Source organism: Pelodiscus sinensis, chromosome 25 (assembly GCF_049634645.1).
Source record: "Pelodiscus sinensis isolate JC-2024 chromosome 25, ASM4963464v1, whole genome shotgun sequence".
Taxonomy (NCBI): Eukaryota; Metazoa; Chordata; order Testudines; family Trionychidae; genus Pelodiscus; species Pelodiscus sinensis.
Window position 1 is genome coordinate 18,743,208 of NC_134735.1, and position 26,561 is coordinate 18,769,768.

The 26,561-nt window shown below is 58.6% G+C and overlaps 3 non-coding genes across 3 annotated transcripts; 2 read left to right on the forward strand and 1 right to left on the reverse strand.

The window, feature by feature from the left end:
• The first annotated feature begins 22,351 nt into the window (after positions 1 to 22,351).
• Positions 22,352 to 22,425, forward strand: TRNAN-GUU (transfer RNA asparagine (anticodon GUU)). Its single transcript has one exon. It is a non-coding gene; the product is annotated as a tRNA-Asn (tRNA).
• A 1,389-nt stretch (positions 22,426 to 23,814) lies between these two features.
• On the reverse strand, positions 23,815 to 23,886 carry TRNAM-CAU (transfer RNA methionine (anticodon CAU)). Its single transcript has one exon. It is a non-coding gene; the product is annotated as a tRNA-Met (tRNA).
• Positions 23,887 to 23,991: 105 nt separating this feature from the next.
• TRNAS-GCU (transfer RNA serine (anticodon GCU)) lies at positions 23,992 to 24,065 on the forward strand. Its single transcript has one exon. It is a non-coding gene; the product is annotated as a tRNA-Ser (tRNA).
• Positions 24,066 to 26,561: the final 2,496 nt, after the last annotated feature.

Here is a 26,561-nt window from a genome sequence, read left to right on the forward strand (position 1 = left end):
GCCCTTCCTGCTAAGGGTGGCTTGCAACCCTCACTACTAACGCAGTCCCCTTGGAATCAGTGGGGCTTCTTGGAAGAAGATGCTGTGAAATGGGTGCATTCACCTCCTGCTGTGCGAGGCCTGTCCGTCACTAAACAGGGAGTATGAGGCACATAAGCAGTGAAGGCCCACAGCGCGTGAAGGGACACATCTTGTGAAGGCCCACAGCGTGTGAAGGGACACATCTTGTGAAGGCCCACAGCGTGTGCAAGCATACACTGTGTGAAGGCAGACAGCCTGTGAAAGTACACAGCGTGGGAAGGCAGACAGCCTGTGAAAGTACACAGCGTGGGAAGGCAGACAGCCTGTGAAAGTACACAGCGTGGGAAGGCAGACAGCATGTGAAAGTACACAGCGTGGGAAGGCAGACAGCCTGTGAAAGTACACAGCGTGGGAAGGCAGACAGCCTGTGAAAGTACACAGCGTGGGAAGGCAGACAGCATGTGAAAGTACACAGCGTGGGAAGGCAGACAGCCTGTGAAGGTACACAGCGTGGGAAGGCAGACAGCCTGTGAAAGTACACAGCGTGGGAAGGCAGACAGCCTGTGAAAGCACACAGCGTGGGAAGGCAGACAGCCTGTGAAGGTACACAGCGTGGGAAGGCAGACAGCCTGTGAAAGCACACAGCGTGGGAAGGCAGACAGCCTGTGAAAGTACACAGCGTGGGAAGGCAGACAGCCTGTGAAAGTACACAGCGTGGGAAGGCAGACAGCCTGTGAAAGCACACAGCGTGGGAAGGCAGACAGCCTGTGAAAGCACACAGCGTGTGAAGGCAGACAGCCTGTGAAAGCACACAGCGTGTGAAGGCAGACAGCCTGTGAAAGTACACAGCGTGGGAAGGCAGACAGCCTGTGAAAGCACACAGCGTGGGAAGGCAGACAGCCTGTGAAAGCACACAGCGTGTGAAGGCAGACAGCCTGTGAAAGTACACAGCGTGGGAAGGCAGACAGCCTGTGAAAGTACACAGCGTGGGAAGGCAGACAGCCTGTGAAAGTACACAGCGTGGGAAGGCAGACAGCATGTGAAAGTACACAGCGTGGGAAGGCAGACAGCCTGTGAAGGTACACAGCGTGGGAAGGCAGACAGCCTGTGAAAGTACACAGCGTGGGAAGGCAGACAGCCTGTGAAAGCACACAGCGTGGGAAGGCAGACAGCCTGTGAAAGTACACAGCGTGGGAAGGCAGACAGCCTGTGAAAGTACACAGCGTGGGAAGGCAGACAGCCTGTGAAAGTACACAGCGTGGGAAGGCAGACAGCCTGTGAAAGTACACAGCGTGGGAAGGCAGACAGCCTGTGAAAGCACACAGCATGTGAAGGCAGACAGCCTGTGAAAGTACACAGCGTGGGAAGGCAGACAGCCTGTGAAGGTACACAGCGTGGGAAGGCAGACAGCCTGTGAAAGTACACAGCGTGGGAAGGCAGACAGCCTGTGAAAGTACACAGCGTGGGAAGGCAGACAGCCTGTGAAAGTACACAGCGTGGGAAGGCAGACAGCCTGTGAAAGTACACAGCGTGGGAAGGCAGACAGCCTGTGAAAGCACACAGCGTGGGAAGGCAGACAGCCTGTGAAAGCACACAGCGTGGGAAGGCAGACAGCCTGTGAAAGCACACAGCGTGGGAAGGCAGACAGCCTGTGAAAGCACACAGCGTGGGAAGGCAGACAGCCTGTGAAAGTACACAGCGTGGGAAGGCAGACAGCCTGTGAAAGTACACAGCGTGGGAAGGCAGACAGCCTGTGAAAGTACACAGCGTGGGAAGGCAGACAGCCTGTGAAAGCACACAGCGTGTGAAGGCAGACAGCCTGTGAAAGTACACAGCGTGGGAAGGCAGACAGCCTGTGAAAGTACACAGCGTGGGAAGGCAGACAGCCTGTGAAGGTACACAGCGTGGGAAGGCAGACAGCCTGTGAAAGTACACAGCGTGGGAAGGCAGACAGCCTGTGAAAGTACACAGCGTGGGAAGGCAGACAGCCTGTGAAGGTACACAGCGTGGGAAGGCAGACAGCCTGTGAAAGTACACAGCGTGGGAAGGCAGACAGCCTGTGAAAGCACACAGCGTGGGAAGGCAGACAGCCTGTGAAAGTACACAGCGTGGGAAGGCAGACAGCCTGTGAAAGCACACAGCGTGGGAAGGCAGACAGCCTGTGAAAGCACACAGCGTGGGAAGGCAGACAGCCTGTGAAAGCACACAGCGTGGGAAGGCAGACAGCCTGTGAAAGCACACAGCGTGGGAAGGCAGACAGCCTGTGAAAGTACCCAGCGTGGGAAGGCAGACAGCCTGTGAAAGTACACAGCGTGGGAAGGCAGACAGCCTGTGAAAGTACCCAGCGTGGGAAGGCAGACAGCCTGTGAAAGCACACAGCGTGGGAAGGCAGACAGCCTGTGAAAGTACACAGCGTGGGAAGGCAGACAGCCTGTGAAAGTACACAGCGTGGGAAGGCAGACAGCCTGTGAAAGCACACAGCGTGGGAAGGCAGACAGCCTGTGAAAGCACACAGCGTGGGAAGGCAGACAGCCTGTGAAAGTACACAGCGTGGGAAGGCAGACAGCCTGTGAAAGTACACAGCGTGGGAAGGCAGACAGCCTGTGAAAGCACACAGCGTGGGAAGGCAGACAGCCTGTGAAGGTACACAGCGTGGGAAGGCAGACAGCCTGTGAAAGTACACAGCGTGGGAAGGCAGACAGCCTGTGAAAGCACACAGCGTGGGAAGGCAGACAGCCTGTGAAAGTACACAGCGTGGGAAGGCAGACATTTCATCTCTTCCCCCAGTACACAGTAGCTTGCCAGCCTGCACTTTCATTTCCCTTTGTGTCTATTGCAGAGTGGATGATTTGGCCACTTGACTCCTCTGAAGGAGGGGCTATCCTCAGGCCAATACCCGCGTGAGGCACCACGTTGCAAGCTGCCACGTGCTGTTTGATGCTGCAGAAATGTCTCAACGAGTTGCAATGCAGCCATTTTGACTCTTCTTTTGCCCTTTGCATAATCATAGCCAGGGCCCGTTCATGGATGAGGCAGTTCTGCTGCGTAGGGTGCATGTGAACCACCCCAAATGGTCACGAGAGACGAGGGTAGTAAAAAGCTCATTTAATGTATAACCCATTTCAAGGGGTTCTTTGGATTAGGGATGTGAAAGGTTAACCAGTTAACCAGTAAGCAACCAGTTAACCAGGGGCCATGGGCAGGGGAGCTACTGCAGTCCCATGGGACCTGCCACAGACAGGGGCTTCTCCAGCCATCTCCTGCCACAGACAGGGGATCAGTGTCCTGCGATCCCAGGGACACTGACCAGCCCCAGTCCCTGTGTCCCATCCTCACTCCAGGGAATTGGCTCAGCCCATGGTGTATAGACACCCTGTCTAACTAGCCACAGATTCCGGCTTTCTCACGCCCTCCCTGCCCCTGAGTGTCTTTGTTCCACAGATGCCCTCGTGGGCCAAGGGAAACTGCAAGATGTCTTTGTAAGTGCCCCCCAAAACTCCCCAGCTCTGTGCCTTGCCTCACCCCACACCAATGCACCATGCACCCCCTCACTGCATAGGAATACCCCCTGCTGTCTGGGATCAGGACTGTCTGGTGTGTGGCTCTGTGTGTTTGTGTGCTGGTTTTGACTCACACACATAGTGACTCTCTTCCCTCCCTACCCCAGGAGCCCAACCCCCGCGCTGAGGGACTCACCTATGCCGAACTGGACCCCCCAGCGCTGCAGACTAAGCGGGGGGCCCTGTCCCCAAACCCATCCTGTATGCCGCAGTCAGCACCTGTCCTCTGCCCCCATAGAGGAAGTCACTAGATCAATGGGGCGGGGAGGATGGTCCCCAGAGAGTGATGCAGTGACACCCCCCAGAGAACAGGCTCAGCTTATGGTCTCTCCTGAATCCCTTCCCCCGCCCGCATCTGGTACTGCCCCACCCAGTCATGCCTCACCCTCAGTCCCATGGGTACATGCGCTGGTCTCAGATTCCCTCCCCTCTCCCTGTGGGCCCCCCCCGGTCTCAGACCCACCCCCATGGGCCCACCCCCTGGTCTCAGACCCACCCCCATGGGCCCACCCCCTGGTCTCAGACCTACCCCAATGGGCCCACCCCCTGGTCTCAGACCCATCCCCATGGGCCCACCCCCTGGTCTCAGACCCACCCCCATGGGCCCACCCCCTGGTCTCAGACCCACCCCCATGGGCCCACCCCCTGGTCTCAGACCCACCCCCATGGGCCCACCCCCTGGTCTCAGACCCATCCCCTTGGGCCCACCCCCTGGTCTCAGACCCATCCCCTTGGGCCCACCCCCTGGTCTCAGACCCACCCTCATGGGCCCACCCCCTGGACTCAGACCCACCCCCATGGGCCCACCCTCTGGTCTCAGACCTACCCCAATGGGCCCACCCCCTGGTCTCAGACCCACCCCCATGGGCCCACCCCCTGGTCTCAGACCCACCCCCATGGGCCCACCCCCTGGTCTCAGACCCACCCCCATGGGCCCACCCCCTGGTCTCAGACCCACCCCCATGGGCCCACCCCCTGGTCTCAGACCCACCCCCATGGGCGCACCCCCTGGTCTCAGACCCACCCCCATGGGCCCACCCCCTGGTCTCAGACCCACCCCAATGGGCCCACCCCCTGGTCTCAGACCCACCCCCATGGGCCCACCCCCTGGTCTCAGACCTACCCCAATGGGCCCACCCCCTGGTCTCAGACCCACCCCAATGGGCGCACCCCCTGGTCTCAGACCCACCCCAATGAGCCCACCCCCTGGTCTCAGACCCACCCTCATGGGCCCACCCCCTGGTCTCAGACCCACCCCCATGGGCCCACCCCCTGGTCTCAGACCCATCCCCATGGGCCCACCCCCTGGTCTCAGACCCACCCCCATGAGCCCATCCCCTGGTCTCAGACCCATCCCCATGGGCCCACCCCCTGGTCTCAGATCCGCCCCATTGAAACATGCCCTGGTCTCAGATCCCCCCTGTCCACTCCTGTCTATCTGCAATACTCACTGAGGAAGGCGATGGTGAGAGCAGATGCCATAATGGGCCAGTGAGGGGCACCAGCCACACCCCTTTTCCCAGCTCCACCCAGCCTCAAATAAGGAGTTCCACTGCATCCACCACCCCTTGTTTCTCATCTGCAGGCAAAATCTCATGTGGTCACAGTTACCAGAGGTCTCTGCAAAACCGAGGAAACCCTGAAATCATCAGCCTGGCCAAATGTCCAGCAGCCCCAGCTTGTCCATGTCTCTGTGGGGAGGGAGGAGGGAGGTCGTCTTCTTTGGGGAGGGTACACTAGGCTGGGAGCCGGGTTGTCATAATCAGCAGTGCTGACCAGTGTCTGGTGACTAAGGGGTTAACCCTGTAGCTAGCCAAGTATCAGGTGGTAAGTCAATAACAATGCGGGTAGAAAATTCAAACTGAAAAACAGGGGTTTTCTCTCTCTCTTCTGTGTTTGAGAGGTAGAGTAGTCTCCTCCAAGACTGAGGGAAATGGGAGAACGGGAAGCGACTGTCTAGGAAGGAGTACGGCAGAAAGGGATCTAGGGGTTATAGTGGACCACAAGCTGAATATGAGTCAGCAGTGTGATGCTGTTGCAAAGAAAGCAAACATGATTCTGAGATGCATTAACAGGTGTGTTGTGAGCAAGACATGAGAAGTCATTCTTCTGCTCTACTCTGCGCTGGTTAGGCCTCAGTTGGAGTATTGTGTCCTGTTCTGGGCACCGCATTTCAAGAAAGATGTGAAGAAATTGGAGAGGGTCCAGAGAAGAGCAACAAGACTCATTAAAGGTCTAGAGAACAGGACCTATGAAGGAAGGCTGAAAGAATTGGGTTTGTTTAGTTTAGAAAAGAGAAGATTGAGAGGAGACATGATAGTCGTTTTCAGGTATCTGAAAGTGTGTCATAAGGGGGAGGGAGAAAACTTGTTCATCTTGGCCTCTGGGGATAGAACAAGAAGCAATGGGCTTAAACTGCAGCAAGGGAGGTTTAGGTTGGACATTAGGAAAAAGTTCCTAACTGTCAGGGTAGTCAAACACTGGAATAAATTGCCCAGGGAGGTTATGGAATCCCCATCTCTGGAGATATTTAAGAGTAGGTTAGATAAATGTCTATCAGGGATGGTCTAGACAGTATTTGGTCCTGCCAAGGGGGCAGGGGACAGGACTCGATGACCTCTCGGGGTCCCTTCCAGCCCTAGTATTCTATGATTCTATGATTCTCTCTCCAAGAACGGATTTCTTAGAATGTGTAAGTAGGGAAAAGTTTAGCTAGTCCGTCAGGATTTGTTGTTTTCCTTGTTTGGGGATTTGGAAATAATGTCTAAGCTGTTAATTGTGTTTTTCTTTTTTCTTTGTAACCAAGTTTTAGCCCATGAGGTTTCCCTGAGTATGTTTATCAATTAGGTGGCTCTTTCCATCTAACCACTTTACTGTGCTTGCTACTGTAGTTTTATTTTGATAATAAAGAATTGTTGTATCTTGTAATTAACCGGGATTGGTTGATTGTTGTGTCCTTAGGACTCAGTGCCTACTTACAAGGGCAGAGTTCATTGTTGTCTGTGAATCTCCTGTTTTCCCAACTCCAAGTAAAACAGAGCTTGGGGCATGGGGAGAGTTTTACCTTAGGTAGGAGGTTTCCCAAGTGATCTCTTCCCTGGTTTTCTTGGATTTACTTGGGTGATGGCAGCGGATTCCCCAAAATCTGGGTATTAGGATTTTTTTAGGGGGAGGTGTTGTACCAGAGCCTGCAGAGGCAAGATTCTGGAGTGCTTTTGAGGGACCCACTTCTGCATTCATCATGCCAGAGTTGGGGACAGCCTTGACACAGATGTGTACAGGATCTGAAATTCAGTCTTTGACTGACCATTTAAAGGAAGGTGTCATAAGGCATGTGCATGAGGGGGCAGAGTTAAGGGTGTTTGGGAAACAGTAAGTGGCATTTCTTGGTTCCGGAGAGTTTGACTTTTCAAAGCCTACTGCTTAGCCTGCAATCCTGCCCATGTGCAACATGAGCCCTGGCACCATGAGAAGAACAGGTGTGATGGGGAGAAAAGCAGGTGTGATGGGTTTGCTGCTCTTTCCTGCATAGCTGAGTGGGGATGGCAACTTTGCAGCTTTACACTCTTGCGCAATGCCGTTATTCCTGAAAATAATCGGCGTAACAGCATCGCGCAAGAGGGTTTTTCTTGCACAAAAAGGGGCCGTGCAGACAGCTCCTTCTGGCGCAAGAGCCTCTTCTGCAAAAATGGTGGCTCATTAGGTGATATTCCACGCTTAGCCTCATTTGCATATTTCTCAGGCAAGAAGCGGCGAGTGCAGACATAGCCTGACTCAGCCAGCCGCGAGTGCAACAGGGCCTCATTTATCCCATCAAATGCAGAGGGGCCAGATCAGAGCAGCACAAATCCAGATTCTCTGGGGAATGGGGCAGTGCAAGGCTGCAGCGCCACCTAGCGGCCACAGGAGGAATTGCCGGCCCTTGTCCCTGTGTGTGCTGGTTGGGAGGTTCCCATGGAAAGCAGCACAGTAGAAGGTTGGAAATAAAGGGCTCTAGTGCCCCCCAGGAGTGTGTGGCCCCAAGGACCATACGAGAAGGGGCTGTCGCCCTGAAGCGGGTTCCCCCAGGGCCAACGGGCCAAGTGTGGATGTGACCTGTGGGCCCATGAGAAGGGGAATGATGTTGGTCTCCAAGGGAGGGGAACACCTGGCCTGGGGCAAGTCCCTTCAGCTGAGCCTGCCCAGAGATGCTCTCAGCATCCGTATCGTTCTGCAGATGGTGGGGGGGGGGGGGAGAGGGGGAGGGAAGGGGCTGTCTGTGTGTTGCTGGGGGAGGCTTATGAGCCTGGCTCCCCACAGCAGGTCTAAGGGCTGCCCAGGCCCAACCAGGATCTGCAAACAGAAAGGGCTTGGTTCTTAGCTGTTACATGGGAGTCCTAGTTCCCAACCTCCTCCTCTAACCCTTAGTCCCCACTCCCCTCCCAGAGCTGGGACCAGGGCCAAATGTGCCTGACTACTAGCTTACTCCTGCCAGGTAGCCAGCAGCTGCACAAACACAGCTTATGTCCCTCTCTAGGGGCCTAGCCACACACCCACTGGCAGCTCAGTGGGCAAGGTTTATGTGGCACATGCGAAAGTCCCTGAGTCTCTCCTGGTTGGTGACCCATTGGGTTGAATGGAATTTCTCTTGCTCCCATTTTCTTTTGAACCTGGCTGATTTAATTCACAGGCTGACTAAAGACCCTTAGAACCAAGCACTACAGTGTAAAGCCGCCAACACCGCTCAGCTATGGTGCAAGGGGCAGTGAACCCAGGTGTTCCCCTTCATGCCCATTCCTCGCATGGTGCCAGGGCCTGTGTTGCACGTGGGCAGGTTTGCAAGCTGAGCAGGAGGCTTTAAAGAATCAAAGCCTCCAAAGCCAGGAAATGCCACTTACTGTTCCCTAAACACCCTTAACTCTGTCCCTTCACTAACAGGCCTCACAACAGCTTCCTTTAATTGCATGATCACTTCCTGATTTTATTTACATGAGTCACCAACCACTTGGATCTAGAAACAAAGAAAGGGGGAGGGGAATCGTCATGGAAATAATGGTCAGTCAATGATTGAATTTCAGAACCTGTGGTCTCCTGGCTCCCCACAGACAGAGGAGACTTCCCTTTCTCCCCACAGGGATACGGACAAGCTGGAGCTGCAGGACACTGAGCCAGGCTGATCATTTCCTCGGTTTTGCAAAGACCTCTAATTAACTGTGATTGCACGAGATGTAGCCTGCCGATAAGAGGCAAGGGATACCAGAAGAGATGAAATATTATTGACTTCCTGTAGCTGCAACCACCAGCTGAGTACCTTATTTGAGGAGGGGTGGAGCTGCGCATTAGGGGATCGGTGGTACCCTTCACTGTCCCATTATGGGATCTGCTCTCACCATCCTTTTCCTCGGTGAGTATTGCAGAGAGCCAGGGGCATGCGCCTGTGGGGAGATCTGAGACCAGGGCATGTGCCCATTGGAGGGAAACTGAGGCATGTGTCCAATGGGGAGGGTATGGGTCTGAGCGGCTGGATGCGGCAGAACCAGCTGCAGGAGGGTTATGGGGAGACCATAAGCCGAGCCTATTCTCCCATGACAACATGCTTTACTTAAGAACCTTGGGTGAGGGACCTTGTCAGAGGCTTTCTGGAAATCTAAATGCACTATCTCCACTGGATCCCCCTTGACCACATGATAGTTGACTCCCTCAAAGAACTCTCGCTATTAGTAAGGCATGATTTCCCTTTACAGACACCATGTTGACTTTCCCCAACAAATTATGTTCATCCATATGTCTGACAATTTTATAATTGTCACAGACTGGCCTGACCGCATCCAAGCACACCGAGGTGGGGCAGAGTCCCTGGTCCCATGGTGCAGTGGGGGGAAACTGAGGCACGGAACAAGGCAGGGTCACCCAAAAGGTGCAGAGTGAGCCAAGGGTGAACCCCACATTAACATGCCCATCCCAGGACCCCACTCCTCTACCCTCTCCTCTGCTCCCAGTGGACATGCCTAACGTACACATTGCGGCTGCAGTGCGGGCATTTTGCCCAAGAACAACTGTTCTTGTGCAAAAACTTGTGGCGCGTTTACACTGCACGTGAATTCTTGTGCAAGTAAATTTGCAGTAAAGCATCAGAAAAGAGGGCTTCTTGCACAGGAGTTATTCCTCTCCCCACGAGGAATAAGCCCCTTTTGTGCAAGAGCTGTTGTGCAAGAAGGCAGCGTGGACGGGCACCAGGGGCTTCTTGAGCAAGACACTTTTATGGCTAAAATGGTCATCAGAGCTTTCTTGCACGAGAAAGCGTTCACAGTGCCATGGACACTCTTGTGCAAAAGCACATGGCAGGGTGGAGGTGCTCTTGCACGAGACCTTTTGCGCAAGAACTCCGGTGTGAAACAGTTCTTGTGCAAGAAGCCTGCAGCGTAGGGCAGGGAGCAGCCTATGGGGCTACTGGAGCTGCTGGCTGCAGGATGCCCAGTCAGGGAGTGGGGGGGACCCCTAGGAATGGCTCCAACTTCCCAGAGGGGTGGCCAGAGGCAGGACATTTGCCTGGCAGGGTGAGGTGGGGGGGCAGTGACCTCACAGGGGCTTTGGGCAGCCCTCAGCAGATCAGGCAAAGGGCAGGTGGGGAGGTGGTGACCTCACAGAGGAGCCCACATCTCAGGCTGAGAAAAGGGGGGGGCGGGCCCAGGGGACTTTGGAGACCCCCGGTTGCTTTAGCTCTGGTGCGTCTCCTGCTCACAGTTGCTTTGTCCTCTGTGAGTTCCACATCCGGACAGCGTTTTGCAGAAGGTAAGAGCCCCCAGGGGTTTGGATCCCGCCCGGGGCCGGCTGGGTTCCAGGCAGGCCCAGCCCTCGGTCAAGGGCCAGAAGGTGATTCCTCACCTGGGCTGTGTCCTTAGCGCCACTGGGGCTTTCTCCTGGTTGGTTTCCCTTTTCCTCCATCCCGCCCACATTTCTGCTCTGTTCTTGCCTCTTCTGTGACCTTCCCCTGCTGCCCCCCCAGCTTGTGACCCAACAGACTAGCTGAAGGAGGGGGGGTGGTTTGCAGGAGCCGTGGGGCAGGGGATGCAGCCCCCATTGTGGGGACTGGGGAGGTGGGGCTGGACCAGGTCTATGCCGGTGTCTTTGGGGAGAAGGCTCCACCCCCCCCCCCCACACACCTTAGACTCTCCCCTGATTGGCCGAGCAGGGGCTGTTGATGGGCAGGAGACTCAGGTCCTTGCAGTGCCTGTGCAAGACCGAGCCGATAAGCAAGGGGCCATTTGGGGGCTGGGGGCAGTCGCTCTGGGGAGCTGGAACCCCTGGATTTCGCTCTGCAGGCTGCGCCCCAAGCTCCCCTTTGCTCCCCTCATTTGCAGCATGGCCAAACACATCAGGCTGTGGTTCCGGAAAGCCCTGAAGATGGCCCCAGGGCCGGTGGGAAGCAGCTCCTCCGTCCCCGCGGGCGGGGAAGCTGAATCCCACCAGCTCGGGGCGACTCGCCCACCGGCCAGGCCCCTCCGGACCTGGCTCCAGAGGCGGCTGGGAAGGCGGGACCCAGCCCAGCGGGGCAGCCGGGTAGGGTGGCTCTGGGGCCTCCTCTGTGGAGAGAAACACCTGCCCCAGGAGCCCAGCCCCCATTACCACCAGGGGGCATCGCCCTGCCCGGCCCCCGGGGACCTGCCAGTCTCCGGGAGCCCCCAGCCTCTCCGCACCAGCCCCTGCAGCTGTGGGTCCAGCTCAGTGAGCAGCAGCGCCTGGGCCTCCAGCTGCAGCCGGGCCACCTCCTGCAGCCGCTCAGACCCAGGTGAGGGGCCGTGAACATGCTGGGCCCAGGGGCTCACCCAGTACACGGGGGGGCAGCCCCAGTGTCTGCCCCGCAGCCAGGGCAATGGATGGGGGCGGGAGCTGCTGCTTGGCTCTCTTGTTCCTGGCGGGGGCTCTGCTGAGGGCGTTGGCAGATGTGAGGGTGGAAGGGGGATGGGTCCCTGCGAGGGGCGTGTGGGGCCCAACCTGCCCTGGGTCCCTGACATGGGGGCGCGTGACCCCTGCTGGCCGCTGGAGTCACCCTGGTCCCTTCCCTCCCGCACAGAGCCCCCCTGCGCCTCGGCGGAGCTCTGCCAGGAGCGGATGGACTCCCGGGTGGAGGAAGGGGCCATCTATGATATTGAAGAGCAGCTCCACACCCGGGACACGGTAGGAACCTTCTCCACACGGGGGGGACCCGAGATTGTCCGGCCCCTTCCCAGCACGTCCCCCCCTCCGGGAGGGGCTTGTCCCTGGGGATCCCCCTGGGGCCCCTTCTCCTGCATGACCTGGGCCCCCCAAGCTGAGGTCTCTTGTCATGCACCAGCTGGGCCCCCACAAGCCTGAGGAAGCAGTTGGGGGGGGAGTGTGGGTGCTTGGACAACCGGCAGCTCCCACCTCCACTCCTGGGAGGCCTGAGCCCTGCAGCTGTCCGTGGGGGGCAGGCAGGCCCCAGGCTCACAGACTCTCTCTGGGGTGCAGAGCCCAGCCGCCCTGCAGCGGTTCCTCCTGGCCGTCCCCCCCGCCTGCCTCGCCGCCCTCCAAAGGGGCGAGGACACCCTGGCGCCGCGCTGCTGCAAGGACACCATGATGGCCAGGATCGTGGTGAGCGAGTCGCGGCGGCCGGGAGGAGGGGAGGGGATACGTGGGGTGGACAGGGATCTGCCTGGGCCATGGCGGCGCGTGGGGGTGCTGGAAATGAGATGGGTGGGGCCAGGAGTGCTGGAGGGGGAGGGGGAGGTGGACATGGGGAGGGTGGGCGGGGATGCTGGAGGAGGGAGGGACACAGAAATGGGGCAGGTCTGGGGTGCTGGACAGGGAGGGGGATTCGGAACAGGGAGGGGTCTCCCCGGGCCATGGGGGGGGGAGCTGGAAGGTTAGCAGAGCGGGCTGCTGAGGATGCGCCTGGGGAGCAGGGATGAGGAGGTTCAGAGGCTGGTCACCAGGGCAGTGAGGGGCAGGAGACGGCCTGGGGACAAGGATTGAGCTGGTCCCGGTTTGGGAGGGGGGTGCTGGGAGGGGCCCTGTGCCGGGCAGGGGGGCTACAGGCCAGCGGGAGGCAGTGGGGTTGGATCCTGCTGGGTGGGGGCGCTGGCCGTGTGAGCGTCTCTTGGGGGCCCCAGCCTCACACGCCCCTTTGTCTCCTTGGGTCTCACAGGAGATCATGGAGGACTCCCCCACCCCACTGGTCTTGGCCGACTGCCTCAACGCCGCCTGCAGCCTCAGGTACCGACCCCCCCCCGCCGACTCCCCCCCAGAGCAGATCCCCTGACCAGGGAGTGGGAAAGTCTCTGTCTCCTGGGCTATGTCTAGACTGCAAGCCTCTTTCGAAAGAGAGCACCCAGTGAGTCTGGATGCTCTCTTTCGAAGAAGCCCTAGTTCCATTCAAGAACGCCTTCGTTCGAAAGAAGCACTTTGCAAAGAAGGCGTTCTTCCTCGTGAAATGAGGTTTACCGCCGTGGAAAGAAAAGCCGCGTTCTTTCGATTTAATTTCGAAAGAACGCGACTGCAGTCTAGACGCAGGTGATGTTTTTTCGGAAAAAGGCTACTTTTCCCGAAAAACCCCCTGAGTCTGGACACAGCCCTGCTGCTGAATGAACAGTCTCTGCCCCTCTCTCCTGCCAGCACCTTGCAGCCTCCCCTACAGGCCCAGCTCCTGAGCCCCCTGCTGAGGGCGGCCGTGGGACAGACTGTGTCTGGGGACTGGCAGCAGGAGCCCATCCACACACAGGTACGTCCCTCCGGGCCCTGCTCCCGGGCTGGGCTGGAGCTCCAGAGAGGAGTGGGGGCAGGGGGGCAAGCCTCCTCGCCGAGTCCCCAGACACCGCCAGGCTGCAGCTGATCATGGAGGTGAGCCCCGTGGGGGGGACGGGGCCATTGTCCCTGCTTCCTCGGGGGGCCGAGAGAGGAGCTGTGTCAGTGGCTGGGGGGGGGGGGGGGGCACAGTCTGAGAGGAGCCCCAGGCTCTGCCCAGAACCGGCGCCTCCCTACGGGTCCTGACCTGCCTCTTTCCCCCCCAGCACCTGAGCCCGTGGCTGGAGTCCCGCCTGCCCCAGGAGCGAGCCAGGGCCCTTGGCAGCACCACGGCCCTGCTGGGAGTCGCCACCACCCTCCCGGGGTTTGAGGTAAGTGACCTCGGAGCCGGGGGGTCTGGGGCTGCAGGGCGTGGGGCTGGGAGCGTCCCCGGGAGGCAGAGCTGGGAATGGGCCGGGAATGGGCCGCGTTCTCCTTTCCCCGGGGAGGGGCGACCCTGGGCCTTTCCGGGGGGCACCTGGGCCCCAGACTGGGGAGTGGCCGTCAGTGGATCCCCTTGTTCCACCCCCGGAGTGACCCTTCAGTCGGGGCCATTGCTCAGGGTTGTCTCCTCGCAAGGCCGGCCCCGCCCCGCCCCGCCCCGCCCCGCCCCGCCCCGGGAGGTGTCTCTGTCCGTCCCCGAGCTCAGAACCGCCTCGGCGGCCGTTAGCATGGGACGTGCAGCCCCAGGATGCTGAGGGACCCCCCCTCTTCTCTCCCCTCAGAACTCCGCCGACTGGCCGAGGATGGGTCACCACGTGGGTCCCCCTCCCCCCAACCCTCCCAATTGTATAGAATGTATTTAAATTCGGATTAAATAACGTTTCAAAAACCATTTGGATCAGGCTTTGTCAATAATTTTTAATGGGGGGGGGCATTTTGGCAAGTGGTCAAGGGCCACATTTCTACCGAGGAGTTTGGGGTCTGGGACGGGGCGGTTGGGTGCAGAAGAGAGCTGAGGGGAGGAGCCTGGGTGCGCACCGTCCATTGCATCATCACGCGGCGCCATTGTGCTAGTGCTGGAGCTTGGGTGACTGGTTTAATTTGAATGTTTACACAGATTAGGTGTTTTAACTTTAGGAAACTTCATTTTCAATAAGGTCAAATGTTAATTTCTGTCTACCACAAAGGGTTTCAAAGTTTTCTTTCTTAAAGGCAGGGATGAGGAACCTTTTTTGTCTCCAGGGCCACTGACCCCCAGAAAAACCAGTTGGGGACCACACACGAGAAAAGCAAAATACAAAAACCCTTCTTCCAAAACCCACAAGCCTCACTGAGGTGAGGGGAAGGGACAGGGAGGACTGAGGTTCGGGGATCCCTCATTTTTGGCCCCCCCTCAGATTGAGAGGGACCCGCAAATGCCACTCTCCCTGGAACCCAGGAGAGTTAATCTGTGCTGGGGCTGGAGTGCCAGGGGAGTGAGATGTCTCAGTCGGGGCCACATTCGTGAGGCTTGGGGGGGTTGGAGGCGCCAGGGACGCATTCAGATAGAGCAGGGGAGCCGGCAGGGACCCTGAGAGGAGAAGTGGGAGTGAGAGCCCAGCCGGGGAGACACAAGGAAACCAGAGTCAGTCTAGTATCTCTCAGGCAGCTGGGGTAGACACCCCCCACCCCAAACCCTAGCCTCCTGTTGGATCCTCCTCCCACAGTTAACTGCCTCTGAGTCTGCACCCAAACTCCCATCGCTGCCCTGAACCTGTCCCAGAGCCTGCAACCCGCAGCCTCTGCCGCGCCCCACTCCCCAGCCATCCTGCACCGTAACCCCAGCCTCAGGCCAGCGAACCTGAGTGAGGGTGGGGGAGCCCAAGCAGCAGAGGGAGGGGGGAGTGGAATGAGTGGGGGCGTGGCCTCAGAACAGGGGCAGGGGTAGGTGCGGTGAAGGCAGCGGGGCAATGGTAGTGGCCTCTAATGCCCACACCCCTCCCTTCGGCATCGCTTATGTCCCATGTCCGCCCCCTCCTGAGCCCAAAGCCGGTGCCAAGGCCTCCTGCCCAGGGCGGGGTCGCCCCTGTGAGCTGCCAGCCATACTGGGGAGAGGCGAGAGGGTCTGGGCTGCTGTGTCCGTTGCTGGCTCCTGTCAGGCCTTTGCACCAAGTCCTGGTGCAGCCTGAGCAAACCTGGGTCCTTCCCTGCTCCTCCAACACCACCTGGGCAAAGGGAGTCAGTCTAGTATCTCTCAGGCAGCTGGGGTAGACACCCCCCACCCCAAACCCCAGCCTCCTGTTGGATCCTCCTCCCACAGTTAACTGCCTCTGAGTCTGCACCCAAACTCCCATCGCTGCCCTGAACCTGTCCCAGAGCCTGCAACCCGCAGCCTCTCCCGTGCCCCACTCCCCAGCCATCCTGCACCGTAACCCCAGCCTCAGGCCAGCGAACCTGAGTGAGGGTGGGGGAGCCCAAGCAGCAGAGGGAGGGGGGAGTGGAATGAGTGGGGGCGTGGCCTCAGAACAGGGGCAGGGGTAGGTGCGGGGAAGGGAGCGGGGCAATGGTAGTGGCCTCTAATGCCCACACCCCTCCCTTCGGCATCGCTTATGTCCCATGTCCGCCCCCTCCTGAGCCCACAGCCGGTGCCAAGGCCTTGTGCCCAGGGCGGGGTCGCCCCTGTGAGCTGCCAGCCATACTGGGGAGAGGCGAGAGGGTCTGGGCTGCTGTGTCCGTTGCTGGCTCCTGTCAGGCCTTTGCACCAAGTCCTGGTGCAGCCTGAGCAAACCTGGGTCCTTCCCTGCTCCTCCAACACCACCTGGGCAAAGGGAGGAGAGTCCCCAACAGCCTCTGTCACTTCGGCCTCCTGTCGGGGGAACATGCCCCCTGCAGCATGATCCCCTGTAGATCTAGCCCTCTGGGCACTCACCCAAGGTCTCTACACGGCAGCTGCTCTGTGCCTAGTGCTGGCACTGCAGAGCCATTTGCCACTTTGCACCCGACTGTCACCAGGTCCTTTCCATTTGCAGGGCCGGCCACATCTCCTGCCCGCTAGGCCATTGGCTGCACCCTCGTCTCGCTCCTCCTGGTGTCTGTATCCGTCATCACCTTGGTGCTGGAGAGATGGGGCCTGCCCCAGCCTGCCGGGCTGCAAGGGACTCCTGTTGGGAGCAGCTGCATGGGAACCAGAGGCCCAAGAATGGGAGAACCCTATTGACCTGCTGTGAGCAGGAGACGGGGGTGGGGAGGGGGCTGGGGAGGTACCTGTACTCAGCTCTGAATGGGGGCTGGGGAGACACAGACACTGCTGATGATTGCTGCACTGTGGGCCCCTGGGTTACAGTCTATGCCCAGGCAGCTCCTCCAGTCACTGCCTGTCACATTACTGGATCTTGAGGGGAGCAGCCAGATCACTGCTGCACCCATAGGTGGGGGTGTTGGCCCCAGAAAATGGTAGAAAAGGGGGCCATGTGGGGTGCTGAATAGAAGCTTATTATCTGATAGTCCTATGTAAGCTATTTATGTGGTTGTATAACGTCTGTGTGTGTAGTTAGGAATCTGTAGTCTGTGTGGATCCTGAATATTTCTCTGCATGTGGTTGAGCATTGGGCAGAGCCCGGCCTGTGGACATGCTAATTAGCGAGGCCCTGTGGGACAATGGCACTGAATGGGCCAAGGACACACCTAAAGCATGAGGGCGGACACCTAAGAGCGGCCAGCAGAGAGAGGCTGAGGACCAGGTGATCTCCTGCAGCCAAGAAGAGGCCAGGAAGGAGGGATAAATAGGCCATGTGGTCGATGCCATCTTGGTTCTCAGCTCAGCACTTCATCCCAGAGGCAGCATTGCAGGGATCGAAGAGCCTGGAAGACCTGTGAACCCATCCTGACCCTAGGATGTGCAACAAGAACTCTTAAACCAGCAGCTGTAACATCTCTGCTAGAGGCTGCATCGAGAACTGGGAGATTCGGTGCATGTAACATACTATTCCTTTAACAACCTTACTCTCATGCTTTTCTTTATTGTAATAATAAACCTTTAGGTGTTAGATGCTAAAGGATTGGCTCAGCATGATTTGTGGGTAAGATCCAGAGGGTAAATTGACCAGGGATCTGTGGCTGGTTTCTTGGGACCAGACAGAACTTGTTCGGGGTAGGTGGGATTGGGTGCTAGGACCCCCACCGGTGTATGAGGCCCGGGGCCATCGGGGGCATGGATATTGCTGGGGTGCCGGAGGGGTTTTGCTCGTGAGGCTTCAGGCAGGCTGCTGAAGCGCTCTGTGGGACTGGTTTGTGGCCTGTGTGGAGAGGTCACCAGTCTGGGGGCTGTAAGGAGCCCCGGATTTGAGCAATTCGCCCTGAGCAGACGCCCTCAGCTGTGCCCAGACACGGCCCGGTCCGTCACACTGCCCCTCAGCCTGCAGGCCTCTCCTCGCTCTCAGCCAGGCCAAGGGCTGAGCCGTGCTGTGGCCTGCCCCAGCCAGCCAGCCAGCCCAGCTCCTCCTCCTGCACAAACAGTCCCGCCTGCTCCTTTAGCAAAGCAGAGCGGGCTGGTTGTGGAACTTCTGGGAGACTGAGGTTCAAGTCCCAGGTCTGCTGCAGAGCCCTTGGCCCTGCCACTCCCCTGAGTGGGCCTCAGCCCCCGTGTGTGAAACGGGGACACTGATTCTAACTCGTCTAAGGGGAGCATTTTCAAAGCCCTAAGGGAGTTGGGAGCACAAGTGTGTGACTGTGCTTTGTGCCCACTCCTTGGTGCTCCTAAATCCCCCAGGTGCTTAGCTTGGGAGCTTTTCCGGGCAGGGGCTGCGGCTAGGGTTGCCAGGTGTCCCGTTTGAACCGGACAGTCCAGTATTTGAGCTTTCTGTCCAGGAGATAAATTGAGAAAATATCTCAATTTTCTAAATAAGATGTACTCTAGGTTGTGATGCAATGGCAAGTATGTCTGGTATTTTTATTGACCATCTGGCAACCCTGGCTGCGGCCGCCTCTCACTACTCTGGTGTGGACAAAGCACTGCAGTCATCCCGGGACAACGCCCCCAGAGACGCTCTCCCTCTGGGGCAGGGTCCTTTAATGCTTTTCACACTGACATAGGCTACGGGACAGCCCCTTGGACACGGGCATGAGTGTCCCCGCGGGGCGGTATCCCCCGGACGCTGCGCAATGCAGAGAAGAGGGGTGAGTCCTGGGGGATTGGTGGGACAAGAGACGTTCCGTTATTTTAACCCCACCCGCTATAAAGCAGCAAAACCCTGGGTCCAGGTACTCAAAAGTGCAGGGCTCTGCTTCTGCGGGATTAGCCGCCCCTTCTCGGCTGGGAACACGCAGGCGAAGCATCAAAGGGCTCCCACCCCACTGAGATGGTGACTGCATGTCTCGGGAAGGGAAGAATCCAGCCATGGGGGGGGGGAAGGGATCCCCTCTGGCACTGACAGAGAGGCCCAGAGACATGCAGAAGGAAAGTTCGGGAGGGAGGGGGCAGAGATACCAGGTAGGGAGTAGGACGGAGGTGCAGCTAACTCTGGTACTCGTGACACCCAGACCCCATCTCTCCCCACCTCCTTGGACCCAGGCAGCACCTGCTCCTTTTTGTCTCCTCTCCCATTGAATGCCGCCCTCCTCACCACCAGGTCTCCCAAAGGTTCCTCTCCCCAAATGTTTCCCACTCCCCTCCCACTGTTCCTCGCTCCCAAATCCCTGGGGTCCTGTCAAACAAACGTCTCTTCCTCCCTCCTGTGGCTGGCACCTCCATGTCCTGTAGACTGGCCCCCCTCCCTTTACTCCATCCTTCACCAACCCTTCCAGCTCCTTGAGTTCCATTTCTTCCAGCCTCCACCCCAACTCCCTCCATCTGCATCTCCACCCCAGCCCTGCCTCCCAGCCCCGCCTCTTAGCCCCCGGCCCCAAACCTTCCCTTCCCTGGTTCTTCCCTCCCCAAACTGCCTGTTCTGGTTATTTCTAGGCCAGGGGTGAAGCAGTAGCCATTCTGCTGGGCACTCTGCAAACACAGAACAAGGACAGTCCCAGCCCCACGCGTCTGGCCCTTGAAGAACAAACCCAGAGGCAGAGGGACCTGGACAGACGGGATGGTGAGGGGCAATTTCCCTCAGCAGCTTGGGCCGTCCTGGCAGAATGGTGTCTCAGTCTCCCAGGAGATCACGGTAGTGGGAACCAACTGTCCATGTTGTGCTAGACAAGGGCGATAGGAAGCCGCTCTGGGGTGCCCCACTAAGCCTGGCGGGCTGGGGGCGGGGCTTTGGGTGCTGTCAGCACGCTGGGCTGCGCAGCCACAGTGTACTCCAGGGATCTGGTGGCCAAGTAGTGTAGTGGCTGCACTCCCAGTCCCCTGCCCTGAGCCTCCAAACACCCCCCCCCCCCACCTACCCCTGACTCCTGCACCACAATCCCTGCACTACGCCCCCCCTCACTCCTGGACTCCCTGCCCTGAGCTCCCCACACCCATACACTCCCCAGCCCCCTGTCCTGAGCTCCACCATACCCCTTCCCTGAGCTCCCCATCCTCCCACACTCCCCACCCCCTGCCCTGAGCTCCCCCACATCCTCACACTCCTCATCCCCCGCCCTGAGCTCCCCATACTCCCACATTCCCCATCCCACTGTTCACCAGGTCCTGATGAAATGCATCCCAGGATACTCAAGGAGCTGATAGAGGAGCTATCTGAGCCTTTAGCTATGATTTTTGAAAAATCATGGCAGACAGGGGAGATTCCAGAAGACTGGAAAAGGGCAAATATTGTGCCCATCTATAAAAAGGGGAATAAGAACAACCCAGGAAACTACAGACCGGTCAGTTTAACGTCTGTCCCAGGGAAGATAATGGAGCAGGTAATTAAGGAAATCATATGCAAACACTTGGAAGGTAATAGTGATAGGGAATAGCCAGCATGGGTTTGTGAAGAACAAGTCATGCCAAACTAATCTGATAGCTTTCTTTGATAGGATAACGAGCCTTGTGGATAAGGGAGAAGCGGTGGATGTCATATACCTAGACTTTAGTAAGGCATTTGATACGGTCTCGCATGATATTCTTATTGATAAACTAGGCAAATATAACTTAGATAGGGCCACGATAAGGTGGGTGCATAATTGGCTGGATAACCGTAGTCAGAGAGTTGTTGTTAACGGTTCTAAATCCTGCTGGAAAGGGATAACAAGTGGAGTTCCTCAAGGGTCTGTTTTGGGACCCGTACTGTTCAATATCTTCATCAATGATGTAGATATTGGGATAGAGAGTACGCTTATTAAGTTTGCAGATGATACCAAACTGGGTGGGGTTGCAACTTCTTTGGAGGAGAGGGACATAATTCAAAATGACCTTAGCAAGTTAGTGAAATGGTCAGAGGAAAACAGGATGAGGTTTAATAAAGAGAAATGCAAAGTGCTCCACTTAGGAAGGAACAATCAGTTCCATACATACAAGATGGGATGCGACTGTCTAGGAAGGAGCATGGTGGAAAGAGATCTAGGGGTCACAGTGGACCACAAGTTGAATATGAGTCAACAGTGTGATGCTGTTGCAAAAAAAGCAAATATGATTCTAGGTTGTATCAACAGGTGTGTTGTAAGCAAAACTCGTGAAGTTGTGGTACCGCCCCAGGGTCAGGAGCATGTCAGGTCTCTTCAGACATGCATGTGCCTATTGGGCCACGGCCCCTGGGTGTCACGCAGCTGGAGCGTGGCATGGCATGTGCTTGCACGTGCACAGGTGTCTGTGTGATCCGTGGGAGGCATGGCCCACGTGCGCGGTCCCTGGTCTCCCTCCCGCCTCCTCCCCCGAACTACTTAATTGGAACTACTTCCCCGGTACGGTCTCCCTGGATGACCCTGCCGACTCCAGTGCTGGAACTCCTTGTGGTGGCCCCTCCGGTGTGCCCAGGTCAGGGCCCTCCAGTCCCGGCTCGCTGCCTCCCGGGCTGGCACGGACCGCCCCGCCCCCCAAGAGTCGGTCGAGGGCAGGGAAGTAGGGGCAGGTGGCACCCCTGCTGCGGCGCCGCCCCTGGTGGCCATGGCGTACGCCTGCCGCAGCTGTTTTACTTTCAGGTGCTCCCACGGCAGAAGATGCAAAAGGCCCTGGAAGGAAAGCCCTCCTGCTTTTTTACCTCGGGAGGATGTGGGCTACCAACCGAAGCTCTGAGCCAAGGACTGAAGGACCCGTCCAAGCCGTGGCCGTACTCCCGAGACTTGACCGAAGCCAGCTCTCTCTTCCATGACTGCTGCAAGCCTCAACCGAGACCGTGGCGAGTGCTCCCACAATTCCCTCTCCCCCTTTCCATTGAGGATTCTGAAGGACCGTCAGCTGGTGATTTTTGGCTCTGACTGTAAGGGATGAATTGAGCCGGGAACGTAGCTGGTCCTCTTGGGCTGGGCAGAAGCTTTTGATGGGATGAGATGGGTTTTGGTCAGCCGGCGTGTGCCTAAAGAGCGTGGGTGGTGGCGATGCGGGAGAAGCGGCGCGTCGGAGGGAATTGCTCGCGTGTCCTGTTGTTGAGCAGTATGGCGAAGGCAGAAGTTCTCTTTGTGAGGGGTTTGGCGTGCCTGGGAGTAGTAGAGCAAGGCCAGTGTTGATGCTGTGGCAGCTCTTTGTCTAGGCCTGAATGAAGGCTCTGGGTAGCGTGGTCCAGAAGTGCTTTGTTCCACGAGCGTCTGGAGAGCCTCCCTGGCGCGCTCCCTGAGCGGGTCCCGGCGGCCCTTGTGGGTGGGAAAAGGGCAGGAGGAAGCCCTGTTGCCTGAGGACAGAAGAGGAGGCCTCCGTGCCTCCCACACAGGAAGCGGGGGGCTGCCGAGAGCTTCCCCGCAGGCGGCATCCTGGCCTGGCCTTTAGCTACTTGCAGCCTGGAGTGAAGGCGCGGAGTCAAAAGAGGCCGGCCCACACGTAGCAGAGGATGGTTTCGATCCATCGACCTCTGGGTTATGGGCCCAGCACACTTCCGCTGCGCCACTCTGCTCCCTTTGGACTAGATTGCCCGCAATCCACTCTAGCACCTGGGCTGCACTGGCACGGCCAGGCAGAGGAGCAGGCTGCTAGGCAGCGTTTCGGAAAGCCCTTCGAGGTCTCTGTGGCGCAATGGGTCAGCGCGTTCGGCTGTTAACCGAAAGGATGGTGGTTCGAGCCCACCCGGGGACGTGGCTACGCTCGGCCTCCTGGCGCTTGCTAGCGGGCTCCCTTTTGCCACCTCCAAGCCATCCCTCTCGGCCTCGGTGAGGTCACCTTGTGGCCGGCAAGGTTCAGGGGCCGTGCCGTGCCACAGGAGCCCGTCTCCCAGCAACCGGGCCGGGGCCTCGGCCTCGGCCTCAGGGCTTAAGCCCCGAGCCCAAGCGCGAAAGCTCCAGCCGGGCAGGTGTCGTTCCCCTCCCGCCTCTACGCCAGCTGAGAGGGAGAAACGCACGAGCCGCGCGGGTTCTTAGCCGCCTCCCTCCTGCGGGCCTGTTTGCTGCGCAGACCTCTGGGCCTGTCTCATGCCTCCCCTGGGAAGCGTGGCCGCGCGAACTGAGCCCCAGTCGCAGCTCCTGAGGTTTCCTGTGCAGCCTTGGACTTGCATGGCTGCCATGGTTTCTCTTTGGAAGGGACTCGGTCCCGCTTGGACAGGCGACTCGCCCGTGTGACTCCAAACGCCATCTTGTGGCTGTCTTTTTCCCCCACAGCCAGAACACCAGGATTCGCCTCCCACGGCAGAAGATGCAAAAGGCCCTGGAAGGAAAGCCCTCCTGCTTTTTTACCTCGGGAGGATGTGGGCTACCAACCGAAGCTCTGAGCCAAGGACTGAAGGACCCGTCCAAGCCGTGGCCGTACTCCCGAGACTTGACCGAAGCCAGCTCTCTCTTCCATGACTGCTGCAAGCCTCAACCGAGAACGTGGCGAGTGCTGCCCGTGCTCCCACAATTCCCTCTCCCCCTTTCCATTGAGGATTCTGAAGGACCGTCAGCTGGTGATTTTTGGCTCTGACTGTAAGGGATGAATTGAGCCGGGAACGTAGCTGGTCCTCTTGGGCTGGGCAGAAGCTTTTGATGGGATGAGATGGGTTTTGGTCAGCCGGCGTGTGCCTAAAGAGCGTGGGTGGTGGCGATGCGGGAGAAGCGGCGCGTCGGAGGGAATTGCTCGCGTGTCCTGTTGTTGAGCAGTATGGCGAAGGCAGAAGTTCTCTTTGTGAGGGGTTTGGCGTGCCTGGGAGTAGTAGAGCAAGGCCAGTGTTGATGCTGTGGCAGCTCTTTGTCTAGGCGTTTTGTCTAGGCCTGAATGAAGGCTCTGGGTAGCGTGGTCCAGAAGTGCTTTGTTCCACGAGCGTCTGGAGAGCCTCCCTGGCGTGCTCCCTGAGCGGGTCCCGGCGGCCCTTGTGGGTGGGAAAAGGGCAGGAGGAAGCCCTGTTGCCTGAGGACAGAAGAGGAGGCCTCCGTGCCTCCCACACAGGAAGCGGGGGGCTGCCAAGAGCTTCCCCGCAGGCGGCATCCTGGCCTGGCCTTTAGCTACTTGCAGCCTGGAGTGAAGGCGCGGAGTCAAAAGAGGCCGGCCCACACGTAGCAGAGGATGGTTTCGATCCATCGACCTCTGGGTTATGGGCCCAGCACGCTTCCGCTGCGCCACTCTGCTCCCTTTGGACTAGATTGCCCGCAATCCACTCTAGCACCTGGGCTGCACTGGCACGGCCAGGCAGAGGAGCAGGCTGCTAGGCAGCGTTTCGGAAAGCCCTTCGAGGTCTCTGTGGCGCAATGGGTCAGCGCGTTCGGCTGCTAACCGAAAGGATGGTGGTTCGAGCCCACCCAGGGACGTGGCTACGCTCGGCCTCCTGGCGCTTGCTAGCGGGCTCCCTTTTGCCACCTCCAAGCCATCCCTCTCGGCCTCGGTGAGGTCACCTTGTGGCCGGCAAGGTTCAGGGGCCGTGCCGTGCCACAGGAGCCCGTCTCCCAGCAACCGCGCCGGGGCCTCGACCTCGGGGCTTAAGCCCCGAGCCCAAGCGCAAAAGCTCCAGCCGGGCAGGTGTCGTTCCCCTCCCGCCTCTACGCCAGCTGAGAGGGAGAAACGCACGAGCCGCGTGGGTTCTTAGCCGCCTCCCTCCTGCGGGCCTGTTTGCTGCGCAGACCTCTGGGCCTGTCTCATGCCTCCCCTGGGAAGCGTGGCCGCGCGAACTGAGCCCCAGTCGCAGCTCCTGAGGTTTCCTGTGCAGCCTTGGACTTGCATGGCTGCCATGGTTTCTCTTTGGAAGGGACTCGGTCCCGCTTGGACAGGCGACTCGCCCGTGTGACTCCAAACGCCATCTTGTGGCTGTCTTTTTCCCCCACAGCCAGAACACCAGGATTCGCCTCCCACGGCAGAAGATGCAAAAGGCCCTGGAAGGAAAGCCCTCCTGCTTTTTTACCTCGGGAGGATGTGGGCTACCAACCGAAGCTCTGAGCCAAGGACTGAAGGACCCGTCCAAGCCGTGGCCGTACTCCCGAGACTTGACCGAAGCCAGCTCTCTCTTCCATGACTGCTGCAAGCCTCAACCGAGAACGTGGCGAGTGCTCCCACAATTCCCTCTCCCCCTTTCCATTGAGGATTCTGAAGGACCGTCAGCTGGTGATTTTTGGCTCTGACTGTAAGGGATGAATTGAGCCGGGAACGTAGCTGGTCCTCTTGGGCTGGGCAGAAGCTTTTGATGGGATGAGATGGGTTTTGGTCAGCCGGCGTGTGCCTAAAGAGCGTGGGTGGTGGCGATGCGGGAGAAGCGGCGCGTCGGAGGGAATTGCTCGCGTGTCCTGTTGTTGAGCAGTATGGCGAAGGCAGAAGTTCTCTTTGTGAGGGGTTTGGCGTGCCTGGGAGTAGTAGAGCAAGGCCAGTGTTGATGCTGTGGCAGCTCTTTGTCTAGGCGTTTTGTCTAGGCCTGAATGAAGGCTCTGGGTAGCGTGGTCCAGAAGTGCTTTGTTCCACGAGCGTCTGGAGAGCCTCCCTGGCGCGCTCCCTGAGCGGGTCCCGGCGGCCCTTGTGGGTGGGAAAAGGGCAGGAGGAAGCCCTGTTGCCTGAGGACAGAAGAGGAGGCCTCCGTGCCTCCCACACAGGAAGCGGGGGGCTGCCGAGGGATTCCCCGCAGGCGGAATCCTGGCCTGGCCTTTAGCTACTTGCAGCCTGGAGTGAAGGCGCGGAGTCAAAAGAGGCCGGCCCACACGTAGCAGAGGATGGTTTCGATCCATCGACCTCTGGGTTATGGGCCCAGAACGCTTCCGCTGCGCCACTCTGCTCCCTTTAGGCTAGACTGCCCGCAATCCACTCTAGCACCTGGGCTGCACTGGCACGGCCAGGCAGAGGAGCAGGCTGCTAGGCAGCGTTTTGGAAACCCCTTTGAGGGCTCTGTGGCGCAATGGGTCAGCGCGTTCGGCTGTTAACCGAAAGGATGGTGGTTCGAGCCCACCCAGGGACGTGGCAACGCTCGGCCTCCTGGCGCTTGCTAGCGGGCTCCCTTTTGCCACCTCCAAGCCATCCCTCTCGGCCTCGGTGAGGTCACCTTGTGGCCTGCAAGGTTCAGGGGCCGTGCCGTGCCACAGGAGCCCGTCTCCCAGCAACCGCGCCGGGGCCTCGGCCTCGGGGCTTAAGCCCCGAGCCCAAGCGCGAAAGCTCCAGCCGGGCAGGTGTCGTTCCCCTCCCGCCTCTACGCCAGCTGAGAGGGAGAAACGCACGAGCCGTGCGGGTTCTTAGCCGCCTCCCTCCTGCGGGCCTGTTTGCTGCGCAGACCTCTGGGCCTGTCTCATGCCTCCCCTGGGAAGCGTGGCCGCGCGAACTGAGCCCCAGTCGCAGCTCCTGAGGTTTCCTGTGCAGCCTTGGACTTGCATGGCTGCCATGGTTTCTCTTTGGAAGGGACTCGGTCCCGCTTGGACAGGCGACTCGCCCGTGTGACTCCAAACGCCATCTTGTGGCTGTCTTTTTCCCCCACAGCCAGAACACCAGGATTCGCCTCCCACGGCAGAAGATGCAAAAGGCCCTGGAAGGAAAGCCCTCCTGCTTTTTTACCTCGGGAGGATGTGGGCTACTAACCGAAGCTCTGAGCCAAGGACTGAAGGACCCGTCCAAGCCGTGGCCGTACTCCCCAGACTTGACCGAAGCCAGCTCTCTCTTCCATGACTGCTGCAAGCCTCAACCGAGACCGTGGCGAGTGCTCCCACAATTCCCTCTCCCCCTTTCCATTGAGGATTCTGAAGGACCGTCAGCTGGTGATTTTTGGCTCTGACTGTAAGGGATGAATTGAGCCGGGAACGTAGCTGGTCCTCTTGGGCTGGGCAGAAGCTTTTGATGGG